This window comes from Hypanus sabinus, chromosome 19 (genome assembly GCF_030144855.1).
Source record: "Hypanus sabinus isolate sHypSab1 chromosome 19, sHypSab1.hap1, whole genome shotgun sequence".
Taxonomy (NCBI): domain Eukaryota; kingdom Metazoa; phylum Chordata; class Chondrichthyes; order Myliobatiformes; family Dasyatidae; genus Hypanus; species Hypanus sabinus.
The window spans coordinates 13,770,225-13,793,325 of record NC_082724.1 but is presented as its reverse complement, the minus strand read 5'-3'; the positions used below and the strand labels follow the sequence as shown (position 1 = coordinate 13,793,325).

The following is a 23,101-nucleotide window of genomic DNA, read 5'->3' as shown; positions in this document are numbered from 1 at the left end:
CTAACTCTGTGCCCTCAGATCCTGGACTCACATATTAATATAAACACGCTGAATCCTTCCACTCTATCCAGGTCTTTCAGTATCTAGCAGTGAACATTACTGTTCTAATTTCAAAATAATAGTTTTTATTTTTTACCCCATTTTTTGATTTTTGAATGTCAGGGTTATTTAGAAGTTGTTTAGGAGCTTAGAAGCTTGGGAGCTTTGCTAGCTGTCAAAGGTTTCAAGATAGCTTTGTGGATGAGGTCTGCTCATAGCAACACCTGAAACATAACTGCCAATGAAATTCCCACAAATGGATGCTTGAAGCCAATACGATTGGTCCCTAAAGCAATCCTAAATACCGGAATGATTATGGACAGACTGGGGGAGGGTGTTAGGGGGAGAGCAGCCATTTTGGGCATTCTGCAAGTCTTGGCCCATTTAATATGAAAAATATACAGCATTTCTTAACATAGAAGTCTGTTGTTGACACTAGGTCACAATATATGTTGTCTTGTTCCTTTATTATGAAACTAATCATATGAATGAAGGCTTCAGGAAAGTTATGTTTAGTCAGGGGTACCATTTGTTTGAAATAATACAGATTGGAATATCATTTCACAAAGTCTTACTTCTGAGTCACCTAAGTACTCTATACTTAGTGTCTTGATGCAACACTAAATGAAGCCATTAACCGAGGATAAAACAAATTTAAACAAATTTGCACATTGAATGAATTAATGAATGATGCCTGGCATAGCTTCTCAACATGACTAATACTGCTGCGAGCAGCCAAGAAAGAATATACATTAATCATGTTACGAATTATTTTCCGAATTAATCAGTCCATGTTTTTCTTTTAATGACATGATCTATATAGTGTGAAGATTTCCATTGCTGTGCAGAGCTCTGTCCTACAAAGTGCTAAAGTTGCTAAGATCACAAGAGAAAGAGTAGCAGTTGCCATGGTAACATGATTCACCTCTTATATCACTCCGGAAGCCATGGGTCTCACCCGTTCATCTCATTGAAGTTTTAATTAATAAGATCGAGAAAGCAAATTTTACCAATAAAACAATGTTATTTAAAATGTCAAAGGGCATACAAATGAAGGTGGATGTAAATAAATTGCTACCCTTATACAAGAACTCATGCTTTGAATACATATTTCATTTATCATATTTGCAATATTTTTGTGATACCAAGACTTAAATAGATGCAATAAGGCTAATAGAGAAATTAAGCAAAGTATCACCTTAAGGAAGTACAATTTTCTGCCCGGCTCATGACTCAATTTACATTTTTATGACTATGCCAGCCAAGCTTGAGAAGTCTGAGCCAGCCTTAACCCGATTCTTGTCATTTCAAGGAATAGTCACGATTGACTAATTCTGCATTGTGCCAGATGCCATGATGTCACCAGGCTGCTATTTCTGTTGCTAGCAGTTTGGAGTATGCTCTAGATTTGGCTTTGTTGGGTTTTGAAACAAGTTCTGGCATGAAATTGGCACTGCACATAGACAGTGTCTGAAGGAGGCACTTCACTTAGAAGGGAGCCATAAGTTAAAAATATTCTGAAAATTTTCTTTTTCATTTGCTTCTGCTTTGTTTTCCCAACATGACTTATGCATGGGTAGCTTTGAGATTTACTTCATCTGTTCGGTGTTAACTGTACATTGTGTTTGTCTATCATGTGCATTTTGTGTATGTTTGTGTATGACCTTGTGTATTTGGTACATGTGCACACATGTGTATGTCCATTTTCGGAAGGATGTGGAAGCTGTAGAGAGGGTGCAGAGGAGATTTGCTGAAATGCTCTTTGGAACAGAGAACAAGTCTTTTGTGAAAAGTTTAGAAGCGAAGGAGGATGAGAGGCATCTTGATAGAGGTATATAAGACTAAAAGAGAGTCAGGTAGAGTTGATAGCCAGTCAGCCAATGTGTTTTTTTCTAGGGAAGTATGGCTAATACCAAAGGATCTCCTTTAAAGTGAGTGGAGGGAAGTTCAGGGGAGATGTCGGAGGTAGGTTCTTCACACAAGAGTGGTGGGTGCCTGGAATGCACTGTCGGGCATGGTGGCTGAGGCTGATACATTAGGGCCACTTAGATAGGCACATGAGCAAAAAGCCATTGCGAGTTATGGGGTAAGTAGGAGGGAAGGGCCGGGTTGCTCATGAAGTAGGTTAAAAGGTCAGTGCGAAATTGTGGCCTGCAGGGCCTACACTGTGCTGTGTTTGTTCGTCTATGTATGCGTGAGTGTCCATCTGTCAGAATGGATCCCGTTGGCTTCCCATTCAATTATTCTTCTTTTCTGAGAAAGCATCTAGCCCCAGGTCCTATGTTCAGTACATTGTGTTTACAAGAAGTCGGCACAATGGGACTCTTAACCCTGAGCCGAAGCAGCGGCATCAATGCATTCTGCCAGTGGAGAGGCCTCCCAGAGACAGAATTACCTTGACTCCAGTTGAAAGGCAGTGAATGAGAACAGATGTATCAAAATATTAATAATAAATTATGAAGTACAAGAGAATTCCCACAAACTATTACCACTGTCTTTTTTAATTGATGCACCATAGAAATATAGGCCTCTGTTAGTCTCAATAGACCATAGATTTGCAAGCCTGGGCAAGTTTTTTTTTATATGGGAGACCGGCAGTTGCCCAAGCTGCAAGTTTCCCCTCTCCACACCACCAATGTTGTCCAAGGGAAGGGCATTAGGACCCATACAGCTTGCCACTGGTGTCATTGCAGAGTAACGTCTGGTTAAGTGCCTTGCTCAAGGACACACACGCAGCCTCAGCAAAGGCTGGAACTAGCGATCTTCAGATCACTAGACAAACGCCTTAACCACTTGGCCACGTGCCAACACACCATAGAAAGCATCCTATCTGGGTGTACAACGACTTGGTATGCCAACTGCTCTGCACGTGACTGCAAGAACATGCAGACAGCTGTGGACTCAATGCAGGAACCAGCCTAACCTCCACTGACTCTGTCTATACTTCTCGCTGGCTCAGTAAAACAGCTAGCATAATCACCCCAACCACTCTAGACATTCTCTCTTCTCCCCTCTTCCATCTGGGAGAAGAGACAAAGGCCTGAAAGCTCATATCACCAGGGTTTCAATTCTGCTGTTATCAGACTCTTGAATGGACCTCTTGTATGAGAAGATGGCCTCTTGGCCTCACAATCTATCTCATCATGATCTTGTACTTCATCATTTACCTGCACTGCACTTTTTCAGTAGCTTTTATTCTGCATGGTTATTGTTTTACCTTTTTCTACCTCAATGCAGAGTGTAATAATTTGATATGGATAAATAGCATGCAAGACAAGTATTTCTCAGGGGTCAAGGTTCATGTAGAAACTTACATTCAATGCAGACAAATGCTGAAGGACAGCTGGGACCACTGGTGTAGCAATTGTTGGCGTCTGTAACTTCTAGTGTTGTTATTCTAGGCAGAATAACAGTTCAGCATGGACTAAATGGGCCAAAGGGCCTGTTTCTGCACTGTAGTGCTTTATGACCCTACGACTCTATTCTGGTACTCCAGTGATCATTTTACTGAAATTGTAAGGCCAATCACATTTCCCAAAGTGAAGCTGCATCAGTGTTAATTCCCTCAGAGCAGAGAAGGGTTTTGCAGAGCATTGTAGCTGTGCACCTTAAGAGGCCTGAGATCCACAGAACTTTCTCCTGGACTCCCACATTTGCATCCTCTCTGGTGTAGATGGCTGTAGTCTGGATCCATGATCACTGATGATTTTCAGGATTCAGTCCTCTGTCATTTAATTTTTTTAAAAGTGATTATCAGCCTTGCATTTGACTGGAAAAGCCATCAGCATTAATTTTGATTTTATGATCACCTGGAGACCATTAGCTCAGAGTCACTAGGTGTGGATAGAAAGCAGGTGAAGATCTTTGTTTTCCCTGCAATTATGTTGGATTCTTTCCCAGACAATGAAATTAGCTTCAGGACATAATCATATGGGCCAAAGAAGCATTTTGGGGAATTGGTGAATGTTGAAGAGTGTTGGCTAGTTACTGAAATAAATTTCAACAAGACTTCCAATATGTTCAAAATCATATTTTTTCCAACAAAATGATTTGTAACCAAGGCAACTATTAATCTCCTTGCCAATATCAGCAAGGGACACAACCCCAGTTGTAGTACCTTAAAGGGAAGATGCATTAGGTCAACCCCAGTAAGGTTTCGGCTGAATGTCTTTCATCAGATAAGTAGGTGCTACCATAATGTAGATATTTTATTCCCTACCTTTTGGAGAAAAAAAGGAGAGGTATTATTGAAATCATTCTCTAGTATTTGCTTCTTGTCAGGAACATACACAAGAGCAGCCGCCAAGTATCATTTCCCACTTTCATTGGATGCTCATCTGGTGTTGGGACCACATAGAAATAAGGTCTGTGGTCTAATATCAGGCAATCTATCAGCTTCTGCCTTCTGTCACTCAAGCTCCTTAGTTTGTCTGGTTCAACAGAATGATGAATTCAGGCTTCTTTGTGCATCAAAAACAAATCGAATAGAATATTTTGGCAATCATTGTGGGCTTAAGATTCCTCAAAGCTCCATAGGTTGGAGAGACTTGGATTGTTTCCTCTGTAGTATCAGAAACCAGGGGGTGGAGGCAGTGACAAGATACAGAGAACATCGAACAGTACAGCACAGGAACAGGCCCTTCAGCCCACAATGTTGCACTAAACTAATTACATTTGTAATCAATGCCCAACTAAACTAATCTGCCTATAAAATGTCCATATCCTTCCATTTCCTGCACATTCATGTACCTGTCTAGGAAAATTTTGAACACCTTTATCATGACAGAAGTATATAAATCAACAAGAGGTATATATAGGGTAGAAAGTCAGGGCAAAAGTGTCAAATACTAGATAGAATAGTGCTAAACTGAGAGAGGGTATGTTTAAAGGAGATTGATGCATCCATGATTTTAACAGCAAGTGGTAATGTATGGAATGCTCTGCCAGGGAATGCTGGAAGCAGATACAGAAAGAACATTTAAGAGGCACTGAGCAGACACAGAGCAGGCAGGGAACTGAAGGATAGAGACCACATGTGCAGTTTAAATTCTCGTCATAGCCATCACAGGCATACTGAACTCTGCCTGCAATTGATGGACCAGCAACAAGGCAATAGTGATTGTAAGCACCATTTATGTTCAAGGTAAGTTCAGATACGAATTTCTTAAACACAAGAGATTCTGCTGGAAATCCACAGTGACACACACAAGATGTTGGCCTGGTCTGTGGAGAGGAACAAATCGCCAATGTTTCCGGCTGAGACCCTTCATCAGAACTGGAAAGGAAGGGGGAAGAAGCCACAATGGGAAGGTGGAGGAAGGGTGATGTGTTTGATATTGCAGTTGCTTCCAAGCTTGGCAACATCCTTGCAGACATTTCATCATTAGACGAAGTGAAATCCTCAGTGCGCAGTTGTTGGGTGTTACTCTCTGGAAGTGCTCACATTGATATAGCCCCCCCCCCCCCCGTTCACTAAACGCGAGCCCTCCCAAAGAAAAATGCTCAACAACTGCACACTGAAGGCGTCACCTTGACCTGTGATGAAACTTCTGGAAGCTAATAATTGCCAAGCTCAGTGAACACTGTAACATTAAATGCCCCAGAGCTCCCAATATTCATCACCATCCTAAGGATAATGTGTACTTGATATGTTAGTAATATTTAAGGCATCTTGTATATGTATCTATTTGATTTAGCATTTTTGTTCCTTTTAATAATTCATTATAGGTTACATGTACAAGTATGTGAATTGCAGACGTCATCATGCTACCACGTGATAGGCGCATGTCTCCCTTTAAAGTAAAACACGATGTTAGACCCATTTTCCTGGACTCTCGTCTCTTCCTTTGAAATAGTCTAATGTTTTAAAGGTACAAAACATGACAAAGGAAGGGAGCACAAGCTGGCAGGAGATGGGCGAAGAGCAGGAGAGATCACAGAGGAGCTTGCAGTGAGAGACAGCCTCACCAAATTCCCATCGAAAAGAAGACTTAAACTCGCTCAGCATAGGCATACCTTGAAGACATGGGAGACATGAAGACAAGTGGAGCAGCAACTCGTGAACACAAGAGATTCGGTAGATTCTGCTCTGATGCGGCAAAGTACCTGAAGAAAACTCTGTCGAGAGCTTATTAATTATGCATTTTTTCGGGCTTTCAGGAAGGCTTAAAATAAGTGGTCCTTTGGTTGCAAGGCTTTTAAAACAAGTTTCTGAATGTAAGTTTCTTCTAATTTACTGACCACAATATCCTAAAATAATTAACAAACCATTGGTTAACTTTAAACTTTTCTGCTTGCGTCTTAAAATTGGATAGGCCAGAGGCAGTGGGTTGAGAGTACTGTATGTGTTAAACTCCCATTTTTTGGTGATAAATGTATCTTCAACTGTATTACTCAAACTAGAAAAGTTTCCACTTTATACTGCAGTGCGGACCAGAAGTACAAGCATTGTTACTTGAAGAAAGTTGTACTTAAAATTTTGCCTAATGCTTGCTGGTTCACATGTCCGTGTTTAGAAATACATACACTTGTTTAAAAAATAACTGTAAATCTGGATAAATGAACATTTAGATAAAATGCTTCGGATTTTCAACACAATTTTTTTCTGTCCTTGCTGACTTCACCCAAATCAAAAGCTCCAAAAGCTGATGAGTTCTCAAAGTTTAGAGACAATCCAGTGGCTAAGTTATTGAACTAGCTTCTGGAAGCTGGGTCATTGATACAGAATTGAGAGAGTGCAAACTATTATGACAGTGCAGGAGTTAAGTTCAAGATATTAAAGAAAACAGGAAATTTTAAAAATTGGCATTTCAGGATGCCCACATTTCAGCAGAGCCCACACTTCTTAAACAAATTGTGGAGGTCCACAAGGATAATTCCCAGCTTGAAAGTGTTACTATATGAGGAACGTTTGAAGGTTCTGAAACTGTATTCATTGCAATTTAGAAGGATGAGGGAGGATCTCATTGAAACCTTTCGAATGTCGAAAGGCCTAGACGGAGTTGATGTGGAAAGGATGTTTCCATGGTAGCAGAGTCTAGGACAAGAGGGCATAGCCTCAGGATAGAGAGGCATCCATTCAAAACAGAGATTCAGAGAAATTTCTTTAGCCAGAGGGTAGTGAATTTGTGGAATTTGTTGCCACACACAGCTAGGTTCTTGATTGGACATGGCATCAAAAGTTAGAGGGAGAAGGCCGGGAAATGGAGAAGAAAAAAAAGGATTAGCCATGATTGAATGGAGAAACAGACTCGATGGGCCAAATGGCCAAATTCTCCTCCTATGTCTTATGGCCTTATGTTCTAAAATATATTTAAAAATAACCCGTAGCCAATCAGAGTAAATACTGTCGAGGAATTTGCTTATCAATCAAGGCAGCTTAGGGAGAGTTATAATGAGACAATAATTCATCAACCATCAGGCTCAACCAACCTGGATAACATCACTCACTTCAACACTGGACTGATGCCACAAACAATGGACTCACTTTCAAGGACTCTTCAACGCATGCTTTTAGTTTTTTAAAATCTATCTATCTTTCTATCTACTAACTTATTTGTCTATTTATCTATTTATTTATTATTTATGTGTTTGCACATTGGCTGTTTGTCAGTCTTTGTGTGTAGTTTTTCACTGATTCTATTGTATTTCAATGCTCTCCTGTGAAAGCTTGCAAAAATGCATCTCAAGATAGTGTATGGTGGCATATACTTGGATATTAAATTTATTTTGAACTTTGAACTTTGATGAAAGGTCATCATCCTGAACTATTGGCTCTGTTTTTTTTCTCTCCATGCTTGGTGTGGTGGCTGTCTCCAGCATTTTCCCTCTTCTGTTTGTAAGCTCGCTGATAACTCTACTGCTGGGAACGATTTTATGTACATAATTATGTGTAATGATCCATCGTTCATGGCATTTTATTGGAGAATTATCCTGCTTTTATTGGGTGAAGCTGACATGGTTTGTTTCCTCTTCTCTTTAAATAGACTGTTTACAAAGGAAATTGACTTTATTTGCTGAACAATACAAGTAGAGTCAAACGCCCTGCAATCAAGCACCCTGCCCCACCTCAATCTGATGGGCTGACACAATGTTGGCAGTAAGCACCGTGATTCTCAGAATGCCATAATGCACATCAATAGGTAGTGGAGCAGTGTTCTCAATTCAATGGGCCGTTCTTGCCAATTAACTCATTTTCCAATCAATATGACTTCTAACACTGGTGTGTGATCACTACATTTGTCAATGACTCAGGATTTGGCAAACTCTGAAATGAAAGGAAGAGCTTTGAAATAAAAGCCAGGCTGTTAGCTAGCTTGAGAGGTAAGAGATAACCACCAGCATGACAGGTCATAACGATTGCTCAAATTATCTCTTATCAGAGGAAATAAACATCTCCATAATTGCCATTAACTAAGTCAGCTGACAGAACTTGTGCAGTTATTATTTCAGTGATCAGCAAATTAGATCATAACGCTGACGAGCTTTATTGTCTTTGTGCGTGGTAGAACCAGTTAGTGATGTGATAAATGGGTGAAATAAACAACATTCACTCTGGTCCAAAATCAGAAAATGCTTGGAACACATATCAGGTCAGGCAACAAAGTAGAAGAATAACAGAGGCTACATTAAACGGACAATGAGGGCATTCGTTTGTCATGTGCCATGTTGTATGACCTGGCTGATCATGGTCTTTCCATAACCATGATTGCTCTTGCCAATTTTTTTCTACAGAAGAGGTTCTGGGCATTGTCGTTACAAGATAGGTGACCCCAGCCGTTATCAATACTCTTCAGAGATTGTCTGCTTGTTGTCTTTGGTCACACAAGCAGGAACTTGCGATATGCACCGGCTGCTTGTATGACCATTCACCACCTCATCCTATGGCTTCAGGTGACCCTGATCGGAGGGCTAAGCAGGTGTTACACCTTGCCCAGGCCTAACCTGCAGCCTAGCGAAGGGAAGGAGCACCTTACACCTACTTTGGTACAGATGTATTTCCATCCTGTCACCCTCACAGTGAGGGCAAGTTCATGGTTAAGATGATAATCCGTAAATTGTACTTCTCGGCATGCAGCTCCTCTTCAAACTCTGGATTATCATACAAAGGCACGGAGGATTATGCAGTACCTGTAGACACAAACAGCCTCTAAAAAAGGGATGCCCAACCATCTTATGTCACGGATCTTACCATTAACTGAAGGGTTCATGGACCCCAGGTTGGGAACCACTGCTCTGGAGCAAGCATTTTCATTGTATTCTTCACTGCCATCTAGGCTGAATGTAGATTGTGCAGACTTATACACAGGGGGTTGGTTTTGAAGAGGTCATAGTGCTAAGAAGTCTTTGTTTATAACAGACTGCCTCTGGATCTTACTATCAAAAGTGTTGTAACCCAGAGAGCAGTTTGTCACATGACCATATCCTGAAAAGTTTGTCAGATTTGAAGCATAGTTATTGTTAACAATCAACATGGATTGTTGCTTGTTGGTGGAGGCATGCCCATTTCAACCCACGTACCATTTTTAATAGCTCAATGGGTCATTATAAATTCCAGCAACTGGACATCATAAATCAACTTTTACAAGAATGAGGCTTTATTCCTTTAGGATTTCATTTTGTTTGAGTTCGTTTTTTAAAAATCTGAACTGTGCATTCTTGCATGTTTCCTCTTTCTTTTTCTCTTCCCTTCATTCAATCTTTCTTTCACTTTTAATGTTTCAATTCCTGTCCATTGACAGAGACCACAAGACTGTGCACACATACATAGCGAGGGTGTCCAAGACTTTTGCACAGTTCTGTAATATTTTATGTATTGCACTGTACTGCTGCAAAAGAAAAACAAATTTCATGACATATGTGAGTGATGATAAACCTGATTCTCTTGTGGACTAAGAGTGGGAATGAGGCAGGGAGAGGGAAATCATGGTTGGTAAAAGGAGAAGAGAGAGCATAGAGAGTGGGAAGTACCAGAGAGACATTCTGTAATGATCAATAAACCAATTGTTTGGAATCAAATGACCCTGACTGGGGTCTCAAGGTTGAAATTGCCTGCACCTATGCCACCCCCCAAATCCCGGCACTCCTCTGCCACCTGTCCCACACCCCTTCCTTGATGCTCCACCCACACCATTCCCAACATCCTTTGCTCTCACTAGATTTACAAACTTTCTCTCTGCTCCTTGTTGACAAATAAAGTACTGTGCAAAAGCCTTAGGCACCCTATCTCTATATATGTGCCCAAGTCTTTTGCACAGTAATGCACCTTATTCCAACTTACATTTTGTGGTTCAAACTACTTGGTTCCCTGTCAATTCTTCAATCAGACTGGCAAAACAGACGTTGCTTGTCCTGTTCATATTGGCCCCTGATAATCCAAAGTTCAAAGTAAAACTTATTATCAGAGTACATACATGACACCACATACATCCCCGAGATTCTTTTTCCTGCTACCATACTTAACAAATCTATAGAACAGTATAACTGTAAATAGGATCAATGAACAACAAACTGTGCAAATGCAGATATGAATAAAGGCAATAAATAATGAGAGCATGAAATAACAAGATAAAGAGTCCTTAAAGTGAGGCCATCGGTTGTGGAACACCAGAAATAGAATGAGTGTAGTTATCCCCTTTTGGTCAAGAGATTGATTATTGAGGGGTAGTAACTGTTTTTGTATCTTTTACCCTGGTGGCAGCAGCGAGAAAAGAGCAAGGCCTGGGAGGTGAGGATCTTTCATGATGGATGCTGCTTTTTTACTTCATGTAGACGTGCTCAATGTTTGCTAGGGCTTTGCCTGTGATGTGCAGGGCTGAATCCACTACGTTTTGTCAGGTTTTCTACTCAAAGAAATTGGTGTTCCCATACCAGGCCGTAATGCAGCCAGTCAAAACACTTTATACCATATATAGAAACATAGAAAACCTACAGCATAATACAGGCCCTTCGGCCCACAAAGCTGTACCGAACATGTCCCAACCTTAGAAATTACTAGGCTTACCTATAGCCCTCTATTTTTCTAAGCTCCATGTACCTATCCAAAAGGATCTTAAAAGACCCTATTGATCTGCGGCCACCACCGTTGCTGGCAGCCCATTCTATGCACTCACCACTCTCTCAGTAAAAAACTTACCCCTGACATCTCCTCTGTACCTACTCCCTAGCACTTTGCGTCTTCTGTGGCAATCATTTCAGCCCTGTGAAAAAGCCTCTGACTATCCACACAATCAATGCCTCTCATCATCTTATACACCTCTATCAGGTCACCTCTCATCCTCCGTCGCTCTAAGGAGAAAAGGCCAAGTTCACTCAACCTATTCTCATAAGGCATGCTCCCCAATCCAGGCAACATCCTTGTAAATCTCCTCTGCACCCTTTCTATGGCTTCCACATCCTTCCTGTAGTGAGGCGACCAGAACTGAGCACAGTACTCCAAGTGGGTTCTGACTAGGGTCCTATATAGCTGCAACATTACCTCTTGACTCCTAAATTCAATTCCATGATTGATGAAGGCCAATGCACCGTATGCCTTCTTAACCACAGAGTCAACCTGCGCAGCTGCTTTAAGCGTCCTATGGACTTGGACCCCAAGATCCCTCTGATCTTCCACACTGCCAAGAGTCTGACCATTAATACTATATTCTACCATCATATTTAATCTACCAAAATGAACCATTTCACCCTTATCTGGGTTTCTAAAAGTTTCTATAGAACATCTATAGAAGTTTCCCAATGTTTTTGATCCACTTGAGCTCCGAGCAATTTGGGTCTCATATTTCCAACAACTTCTAATGCAAGCACTCAAAAGATACTGAATAAAGAAGAATGGTACTAGTTACTTGTGGCATAACATTCCAAATGGGCGACACTTCTGACTTCTGAGCTAGTTTAGGATTTGTGAAATAAAAACAGTTAAATGTCTGAAGTACTCAACAGGTCAGGCAGCATCTGTGAAAAGAGGGACAAAGTTGACCTTTCAGGTCAAAGAATTTTCATCAGAACTGGGAAAGCGAGAAAACAGATTGGCTTTATGTTACAGAGTGGCAGGGACGATGGGATTAACCAGTGTTTCTGATGGGGGGGGGGTATCTTCAATCTGATAAGTTAACACTGTTTCCTCAGTTGCTGCCTGACGTATTCAGGTGATTCTCCCCCCCACCCACCCCCACATATTTCCATCATTTACAGTTTCATCAGCTGATTTTCAAGTTTAGAGTTTGAGCAGGTTTGTGGCTGGAAGTGGGAAGTCCCAAACTTACTGGCAGATTCTTGCCAGACGATTGGTCACCGCCATCCTCCTCTGCAGAGGCAAACCACCAATTTGCTGGAACTCCCGAGAACTCAAGATGGGGAAATCTGCCTGCACCTCTTCTTCGGACCTGGCAAATTTACCTCAAGCCCACACATTTGATGGCAGTGGAGTAAAATCAACTGAAAGGTAAATCACATTTTCACAAATTATTGTCATCTATAATAATACTTTAAAACATTTAAAAAATGATTGCATCTTATATTTTAGTCCAACTTATTTTAGATAGTGGTTAACACTAGTCTAATGGTTAGCACAATGCTTTACAGTACCGGAGACCCAGGTTCAGTTCCCACCGATGCCTGTAAAGAGTTTGTAGGGTCTCCCCATGACCATGTGGGTTTCCTCTGGGTGCTCCTGTTTTCTCCCAGAGTCCAGAGATGTATAAATTGGTAGGTTAATAGGGCATTGTAAATTGTCTCGTGTTTAGGATAGGATTAAGTCGTGGATTTGCTAGGTGGTGTGGTTTAAAGGGCTGGAAGGGCCTGCTTCACACTGTATGTCTAAATAAATTCTTAGAAACAAATAAGATTAGTTCTTCCTGATTTCATAGTAATTGATTATTTTACTTTTAACAGTGTCAAAAAGATTAAGAAACATTGAAGCAGCCTAACAGGTTTGACAGCAGGCAGATTGGATTTGCTGTCAGCCAAAAAATGTTCTCAACGATTTTATGACCCATCCACTTCAACTGATCAAATTGGCACTAACTAATTAGGGCCCCAGAAAGCAAGTTCTCCTTCATGGATAGGTAGAAGGCAAGTGCAGAGAGAATGGACATCTCATTGGCAGGTGAAGGCTGCAAGGAAATCTCAGCAAAATATCGGCTGTTAATTTGGTTTATTTCTCCACAGATATTGCCTAATTTCCTGAACAATTCCTGTTAATACTTAAGATTTCCAACATCCGCAGTAGGTTACTTTGATCTGCTGTGACACATTGCTGCAGGCTGGGTGTGAATGGAGCTAATTACAACATAGGACAGGAACTGACAGCAGCTTTGGGTGGGCTTCCAATCAGTGAGTAAATAAGATATGATTTTATCAATTATAATGAAGGCCAAATGATGAACATTTTCAATTTTCATCTGAACAGGCTCATTACATTCCTTTGAACCCAATGCTAAGTTAAACAATTATAGTTAATGAGCAATTTCAGTCTTTTTCTTTCACATTTCCAGTGTGTTGATTACATTTATATAATTTGGTATATTCAGTTACACTCCATTCTATATAATGTTTGTATTTTCTTATGATTTTTAATTTTGTCTTGTAATTTTATGACTATATTAATTTATCTTTACAATCTATGTAAAGCACTTTGAGCCTGCATCTTACTGTATGAAAGGTGTTATATAAAGTTATTATTATATATTTCTCTTGTTAATTTCAAACAATTATTCACCTTCTATTTATAGTAACTGCAGAGCTATCTTTCTTCATTAATCTCTTAAACAACTTCTTTCAACAAACTTATTTAACATTTGTTGCATTTAAAAGATCAATTTTTATGTTCTCTGTGATCCTTTGTTTTCTATTCATCTTAAAACTACAGTCAATCTGACTTTACCTAGTCCTTAGTGAATGGACATTGGCCTGAAGCATTTACTCCTTTCCTGTCTTCATAGGTTTTGCCTGACCATCCAGCTCATGCTCTCTTCTTGCTGATGCCATCAGGCGGGAAGTCCCACACTATCAGGTTCAAAAACAGTTATTACCCTTCAGCCATCAGGCTCCTGAACCAGCACGAACAACCTCAGCACTGAACTGATTCCATAACCTACGGATTCACTTTCCAGGACTCTACAACTCATTTCTTCAGTACTCATGAATGCATGTATTTACTTGTTTGTTTATTTATTCTTTAATTGATTGATTTATTTATTTCATCAGCTGCATCTTGGGCACTAGCCTCTGTAGTATCCAAGACACCTTGAAGGAGCAGTGCCTTAGAAACGTGGCATCCTTCATTAAAGACCTACATCAGCCAAGTCATGCCCTCTTCTGATTGTTATCATCAGGAAGGAGGTACAGAAGCCTGAACACACACACTCAACAATTCAGGAACAGCTTCTTCCCCTCTAAATGAACATTGAACCCTTGAATACTACCAAGCCACACTCAGGTTGGAGGAACAACACCTTAGCCTCCAACCTGATGGCATGAACATTGACTTCTCCAACTTCCGTTAATGCCCCTCCTCCCCTTCTTACCCATCCCTGATTTATTTCTTTTTCCCCACCTCCTTTTTTTTCTCTCTCTGCCCATCACTCTTTGCCTGTTCTCCATCTCCCTCTGGTGCTCCCCTCCCCCTTTCTTTCTCCCCAGGCCTCCCGTCCCATAATCCTTTAACTTCTCCAGCTCTGTATCCCTTTTGCCAATCAACTTTCCAGCTCAGCTTCATCCCACCCCCTCCGGTCTTCTCCTATCATTTCCCCCTCCCCTTCCCCCTCCTACTTTCAAATCTCTTACTATCTTTTCTTTTGGTTAGTCCTGACGAAGGGTCTCGGCCCAAAATGTCGACAGTGCTTCTCCCTATAGATGCTGCCTGGCCTGCTGCGTTCTACCAGCATTTTGTGTGTGTTACCTTTTCATTTCTGTTTTCTTTTGAACTACTTATTTTAGCCTAACCATTTAATAGGCATACATATACTTAATATGACTCAGTTTTTTTCTCTATATCTATTTATCATGTATTTCATTGTACTGTTGCCATAAAGTTAGCAAATCTCACGACCTATGCCAATGATATTAAACCTGATTCCGATTCTGATTTACTTGTTTGTTTATTTATTTTTATTTGCAGTTTGTCTTCTTTTACACAGAGGCAGTCATTATCTGTGTGTAGTTTTTCATTGATTCTATCGTATTTCTTTGTTCTACTGTGAATTCCTACAAGAAAATTGATCTCAAGGCAGTGTATGGAGTCAACGTGATCCAGATCTGTAGCATCGGTATAAAATGGTTGGGTTTTAAACTATAAGCTTCACCAAAACAGAACTTGATTTTGGGATATCTTGGCACTTTGACATCTAATGTACTCTAAGCTTAATATCAACAATGACTGAACGGATCAATTCTGTGTGTGGCTCTGATTGCCTATATCACAAAGATAAATTGAAGATCATCATGACATACCTTTGAATAGGCTAGCACCTTCCAAGACTCACCTCCACCTTCTCACCTCCATTCAGGGCCCCAACACTTCACCTGTGAAACATCTAGGGTTGTCTATTGTGTCCGGTGCCCCCAATGCGGCCTTCTCTACATTGGTGAGACTTGTCTTAAGTTGGAGATCTGTTTCACCAAGTACCTCCACACCGTATGCCACAAGCCGGATTTCCTGGTGGCCAAGCATTTTCATTCCTATTCCCATTCCTGTTCTGACATGTCAGTCCATGGCCTCCTCTTGTGCCAAGATGAGGCTACCATCAGGGTGGAGGAGTAACACCTTATATTCCATCTGGTAACCTTCAACCCAATAACATGAATATCGATTTCACCTTCTGGTAACTAAATTTTCCTCCTTCCCCTTTCCTCTGTTCCCCACTCTGACCTTTTACCTCTTCTCACCTTTCTTATGACTTCCCCTCCTTCCCTTTCTTCTACGGTCCATTCTCCTCTCCTAAAAGATTCCTTCATCTCCAGCTTGACCTTTCCCACCCACCTGGCTTCACCTATCACTTTCACACTAGCCTCCTTCCCCTTATTCCACCCACCCCCTTGACCTTTTCATTCTGGCTTCTTCCCCCTTTCTTCTCAGTCCTGAAGAAAGCTCTCAGCTTGAAATGTTGACTGTTTACCCAGTTCCATAGATACTGCCTGACTTGTTGAGTTTTTCCAACATTTTGTGTGTATTACTCCGGATCTCCAGCATCTGTAAAATTCCTCAAATTTATGTTTTGAAGACTTGAGTGACACTGGATTATAATGTGTGATGATGCTTTGCCATGTCTTTGGAAGTTACCAACAACACTGTTGGGTGGTCAGGAATTCCTTCTCTGACTATTCAGTGTCGTGAAGATTGACTTCCACAGTGACATCTTGGAGCCAGCTAGGGAAAACCAGTTCACGAAATAGGTGCAGGGTAGGGAATGCATTGCTATTCATCTTCACTGTTTACAGACAGCTACCACACTAATTTGTCAGTTCTGATGCAAACTGGAAGGGCTGGTTATCTGAAATTCAGATGTATCTCAAGGTTGTATAAGGTATACATCATTATCAAGACCATTATGTATCATGTCATATGATGTGGGTGATCACGGTCTCACGACCATGATTGTTCTTGGCAAATGTATCTACAGAAGAGGTTTGCAATTGCCTTCTTTTGGGCAGCGTCTTTACAAGATGGGTTACCCCAGCCATTATCAATACTCTTCAGAGATTGTCTGTCTGGCATTATTATTGTTATTAATTTCATTTTTTTAAAAATTCAGTACAAAAGTACATTCACACATAAGTCTGGTGGTCTCCATCTGCATATTCAGACAAAGACATAACGTAAAGATTTTTACTCCTCATGTATGTGAAGGATGTAAAGACTAAAGTCAATGGCATTAAATTTAAAAGGAAAATTGGGTGCATAGCTCACAACTGGTCGCCGAGCAAAGTGGAGGAAAAAGGTCTCTTGGGAAGTCTTGGCTACTTAAGTGTAGTGTCAGGCTAAGACTTAACTTCAGATTTCAGCTGTGGCTGTTTTGCAAAGCCACAACATTTCTCATAGCTTGTACCAAATCATTTCATCCAAAACCAAGCAAAGAAACCTATGCTCCAAAAAATATACATTAATTGAATGGGTTTGCCCTTAGCTTTGCTCATGATACATCATTAAATAAATTGGAAAGTACCAACAGCAATATCCCGCTGTTTATTTTTACACTTCTGGGACCTTGTGCCTTGTTACTGTGAGTTCCAGCCACTCTCTGGCTTCCCATTTACACCAGTGATGTGATTTATTATTATTTTTCTGAGTCATTTCCTTTGGTTAATATTCAAGCAACAGTTTCTGGTGAGTTGGAACTTAACTTAGCTGAGTTGACAAAACCTCTTTGTTTCCAATTGGTGAGTAACTGTTAAAACATTTTTTCCATCTGTGACCTCAGAGCACCGCAGGGTTAATTTCTTCAACCTTCCTTTTTTTGCAGGAGTTGCTTCAAAATGAGACTTCAGCTGAGAAAAAAAAAAGTTTGAGATTTCCTTGACAGGGAACTCAATGAAAAGCTGTGCCAAGTATGAAGGGGAGCATGTGAGGTTACATATCTGGTGTGTAACTTAATACGGTATCAATCAGCTGGAGCTGCAGTCACAGCTCTGAGTTCAGTTAGCAATTGGCTTCAGTGCCTGCTATGTTAAGAGAATGGTTGGGGTGGAGATATTTTACTTGATGTTGGGTAAGCTGGCAGGCACTGCGTTGGAAAATTGTAAAAAGACGCAAGATGTTGGAGCTGTTACAGTTTTCAGAAGCTCTGCAAGTAATGTCATCAGTTGATGTGGCATTGCATACATACGTATTGTGTTGAACCAGCACAGCATCGGCTTGGCCACAAAGCTACAGATGTACGAAGCTGTTGTCCTCAGCAGTCTCCTGTATGGAGAAACATATACCTCAAAGTGCTGGGGGGGGTTCCATATGCCATAGTCTGACAGCAGTACTTGGCATCTGTTGGCAGGATGGAGTCACATACCTAGGGTTCCTAGATAGGGCAGTGGCCATGAGCTTTGAGATCGTGATTGAAAAAGTACAGCTTCGGCATGTCATAAGCATGAAGGATTCCTGAATCCCCGAGAGGCTGCTACATGGTGAGTGTTTGCTGGCCAAGAGGAATTGAGGCAGGCCCTGTAAGAGAGTCAAGTACTGCAATGAAAGCTAATATCACACACGCTGGGCTTGTACAAAACGGCTGGAACAGAGTGTGCAAGACCAGAGTGGCTGGTGAGCCTCGGTTAGAACTGCTCGCAACCACCTGGAAGAGAGACGCTGAGCAGTACTACTCATTTCCAGACAAAAAGGGAAGGCAATCGCAATGACTCCACTCCCAGATCCAGCACAGTTTTCATTTCCTTACTGTGGACGTCTGTGTCACTCACAACTTGGACTCAGCGGCCACCACACAACAGAACTGCACAAATCTAACTGTCACCCTTGGATACAATGGGACAACCAATCACTCTTGTTCAGACTGCTAGGACGCCATCCATGGACTCACACTCAAGAGTGCAGAAACAGAATCAGGTTTATTATCACCGGCGTGTGACGCAAAATTTGTTAACTTAGCAGCAGCAGTTCAATGCAATACATAGCATAGCAGAGAGAAAAAAATAATAAAATAATAATAATAATAAATAAACAAGTAAATCAATTACGTATACTGAATAGATTTTTAAAAAACGTGCAAAAACAGTAATACTGTATATTTAAAAGAAATGAGGTAGTGTCCAAGGGTTCAATGTCCATTTAGGAATTGGATGGCAGAGGGGAAGAAGCTGTTCCTGAATCGCTGAGTGTGTGCCTTCAGGCTTCTGTACCTCCTACCTGATGGTAACAATGAGAAAATGGAGCTTAGTAAATGGTACATGGAGCTGAGTAAAATAGAGGGCTATAGGTAAGCCTAGTAATTTCTAAGGTGGGGACATGTTCGGCACAGCTTTGTGGGCCAAAGGGTCTGTATTGTGCTGTAGATTTTCTATATGTTTCTAAAAGTTCTGCCCTGGGTGCTGGAGGTCCTTAATAATAGACGCTGCCTTTCTGAGACACCGCTCCTGGAAGCTGTCCGGGGTACTTTATAAGCTAGTACCCAAGATGGAGCTGACTAGATTTACAAGCTGCAGCTTCTTTTGGTCCTATGCAGTAGCCCCTCCATGCCAGACCGTGATGCAGCCTATCAGAATGCGCTCCAGGTTCTGAGTGTATTTGTTGACATGCCAAATCTCTTCAAACTCATAATAAATTATAGCCACTATCTTGCCTTCTTCATAATTACATCGATATGTTGGGACCAGGTTAGATCTTCAGAGATCTTGACACCCAGGAACTTGAAGCTGCTCACTCTCTCCACTTCCGATCCCTCTATCAGGATTGGTATGTGTTCCTTCGTCTTACCCTGCCTGAAGTCCACAATCAACTCTTTTGTCTTACTGATGTTGAGTGCCAGGTTGTTACTGCAACACCACTCCACTAGTTGACATATCTCACTCCTATACGCCCTCTTGTCACCCAATGATCCCATTCAACCCAATGATCCAACATTTCCAGTCAGTAAGTGACTATGGTTGATGCACGTTGTGTATGAACAAGGCATCTATGAACATATGCGCATATAAGTACATGAATCAGTTCTGCCATTGAAGAGGACTTTAGATGATCTGACTGAAATCTGAACTTCACATTTCCATCCACCCTTTCAGCCCTTTGCTTGCCAAGAGTCTATCTTTGTGGCCTTAAATATATTCCTAGAGTTTGCTTCCATGATCCATTAATAATGAGAGTTAATAAGAACATAAGAAATAGGAGCAGGAGTAGGCCATCTGGCCCGTCAAGCCTGCTCCGCCATTCAATAAGATCATGGCTGATCTGGTCATGGACTCATCTCCAACTACGTGCCTTTTCCCTGTAATCCTTCATTCCCCCTAGTTCCTAGGTTCCTCAGACTCTCAACCTTCCTAAACTAAGAAATCCCCTCATCTCTGACTTCAATATGCAAGACCTTATTTTTAAATAGTGACCACTAATTCTAGTTTCCCCATAAATGAAACATTCTCCTGTCAAAAGCTTATGATACCTTAAATGCTTCATTCAAGTTACACTTGTTTAAATTCCAGCAGAATAAAGTTTGATCTGTCCAAACTTCCCTCATGAAGTTATTTGCTTACTAAGATATTAGTCAAGTAAATCTTTTCTAGACCTTTCTATAAAAGTGCAGATCAAAAATTCACAGAGCACTCCATATGTGGTCTCACAAAGCTCTACATAACTGAAAAATCATCTCCTTCAGTTTGTCTTTAAACCACTTCCCTATGAACAACACCATACTGTTAACTCTTTCCCAATATGCTAATATATTCCTAATATGTACTGAGTACATTAATTGACCCTTGTAAGCTGTGCTGTTACTAGGTTTTGGTTCATCAAAGTTTGTTGGGGGTAGCTGGGATGGTGTGGTTCAAAGGTCAAGAAGGGCCTACTCCACCCTGTATTGCTAAATAAAAATACCTCATACTTGCTGCATACTAGCCAAGTGTAAGTCATACCCAAGGACATCAGATCCCTTGTATCTCACAACTCTGCAATCTCTCTCCATTTAGAATATAGGCTTTTCTTTAAATCTGAGCAAAACAGACAGCTTTATATTTTCCCACAATGTACCCATTTGCAAGATGATTTTTTCCCCCACTCAACTTAAACTGTCCGAGCAACACACACAAAATGCTGGAGGAAGTCAGCAGGCCAGGCAGCATCTATGGAAAAGTGTAAACTGTCAACGTTTCAGGCCGAGACCCTTCATCAGAACTAATCTGCTCTGATGAAGGGTCTCGGCCTGAGACATTGACTGTTTATTCTTTTTCATAGATGCTGCCTGGCCTGCTGACTTCCTCCAGCATTTTGTGTGTGTTGCTTGAATTTCCAGCATTTCCAAATTTTCTCTTGTTTGTCCTTTAAACTGTCTATGTCCCTTTGTAGCCTACTGATCACCTCTTACCTTCCTACCTATCTTTATGTGATCAACGTTTAAGCAGCCATCACCTTGTTACCTTCATCTAGATCATAATATAAACTTTGTAAAAATAATGACTCCAACACTGATCCTTGTAGTTTAATAGTTGATACATTTTACCAACCAGAAAAGAATCTATTTATAGCAATGCTGGAGGAACTCAGCAGATCAGGCAGCATCCATGGAAATGAATAAACAGTCAATGTTTCAGGCTGAGATCTTTCTTCAAGACTGGAAAGAAGGGGGATATTGCCAGAATAAAAAGGTGAGGGGAAGGGAAGGTGGATAGCTAGCAAGTGAAGTTAGATGGGTAGGAAATGTAAAGGGCTGAAGAGGAAGGAATCTGATAGGACAGAAGAGTGGACCGTTGGAGAAAGTGAAGGAGGAGGGAACCCAGGAGAAGGTGATGGGCAGGTGAGAAGAGTTAAGAGGCTAGAGTGGGAACAGAAGAAGAGGGGAGGAAGAGGGAATTTTTTTATTCCTGAAAAGAGAAATCAATATTCATGTTATCAGGTTGGAGGCTACCCAGATGGAATACAAGGTGTTGCACCTCCACCCCGAGACAGGCCTCATCTTGGCACACGAGGAAGCTGTCAGATCGGCATGTCTACTTTCTGTTTCCTGTCATTCATCCAATCTTTGATCCACCTCAATATGTTGCCACCCACACCGTAAGCTTTTATCTTCAGCAATAACCTTTCTTGTGGTATCTTATACAAACTGCAAAGCAAAGTTTAATACATCTGCTGGTTCCCCCTTCATTCACAGCATGTGTCACATCATCAAAAAACAATAGTTGGTCAACTATGATTTCCCTTTCACAAACCAACATAGACTTTGTGTGGTTAACTTGGATTTTTATGATCAGAAAACCCAAAGGCCCAACCAGGTGAGCTGAGAAAAAGGCAAACATTCAACCAGTGGGGCTCTAGCAAGCAGAATTATCAGTGGAACTAAGTTAAAATTCTCCAAGTGATCAGATGCACACTTCACTGCAAAATCTTTGGAAGGTGGAATTTTTAATTTTGTCCCAAATTGATAGCTTGCATGATTTTTTTTTGCTGTATTAGAGTTGCAGGGCATCTATGCCTTTAAGATAATTTTTCATAGTCACATGTATCTTCAGAGAGACATTTGAAAGCTGGAATAAGAACAATGAAGTATCAATTCCTGGGACACTTCAAATTTATTTAGAGATAAGGCATGGTAACAGGGTCTTTAGTCCCATGAGCCCATGCCGTCCAATTACATCCATCTCATCAATTAAACTACTAACCTGTACATCTTTGGAGTGTGGGAGGAAATTGGAGCACGTGGAAGATAGAATGGATGGAACATACAAACTCTTTACAGACAGTGGTGGTAAATTGAACATTCTATTTCTAAATCTACCTCTATTCAACAGTATACCTGTATCTAATAAAATTCATACTTACCACAATGTAACAAAAAGAGCTTTTCTATTCATAGCCACTGCATAAAATAAATATTTAAGCAGAGAGGGAAAATAACATTCTGCAAAGGTATTAGTCTCTGAGATCATTCAAACTAAAGCTGATCTTTGGACCATGGAATTTGTTCCTGTGGTCACAAACCACGTTATTCATACATGCAACTAAATCTATTATCTAAATCACACTTAAGAATTCTTTAATCCAAACTCAAAATCTGACAAAGTATATAGTACTTATGAATAAGTAATAAATTAATTGCAGTATCTTTTAGAAGAGTGCAGCAGTTGAAGACCTCACAACCAAGGTCCTTTGTAACCAATAAAATGTAGTCACTTTCGTAGGAAATACAAAAACTATTTTGCATACCACATCAACTCCTAGTAGCCTTTTTCACATTGAAGTTCACCAATTCAAGCAAGGAGGATAAAGGTACCAAAAAAAAACATCCTTTATTGAAGATGATCAAATCTCATCAGCGATGGCTGATGCAATAATGTATCAAAGGTCGTACCACGTAGTACAATTAGCTCCCAAGGTACATGTAGAGTCATATTTATTACAGTGCAACTTATATGTAATGGCTAC

At 40.7% G+C, this 23,101-nt stretch overlaps 1 long non-coding RNA gene across 3 annotated transcripts in view; it reads right to left on the bottom strand.

Moving 5' to 3' along the window:
• Window positions 1-22,687, bottom strand: part of LOC132377738 (uncharacterized) — a 134,193-nt gene extending 111,506 nt beyond the window's left edge. The window contains exons 1-3 of one of the 3 annotated variants that reach the window (XR_009506750.1): window positions 22,499-22,687; window positions 12,300-12,471; window positions 10,319-10,405 (exon numbers count right to left, since the gene is read on the bottom strand). This is a non-coding gene — a long non-coding RNA (uncharacterized LOC132377738). Of the gene's footprint in view, window positions 1-10,318; window positions 10,406-12,299; window positions 12,472-13,918; window positions 14,058-15,518; window positions 16,743-22,498 lie in introns of those variants that run through there. The other 2 variants (XR_009506752.1, XR_009506751.1) reach the window with 2 other exon arrangements.
• Between the last annotated feature and the right edge of the window lie 414 nt (window positions 22,688-23,101).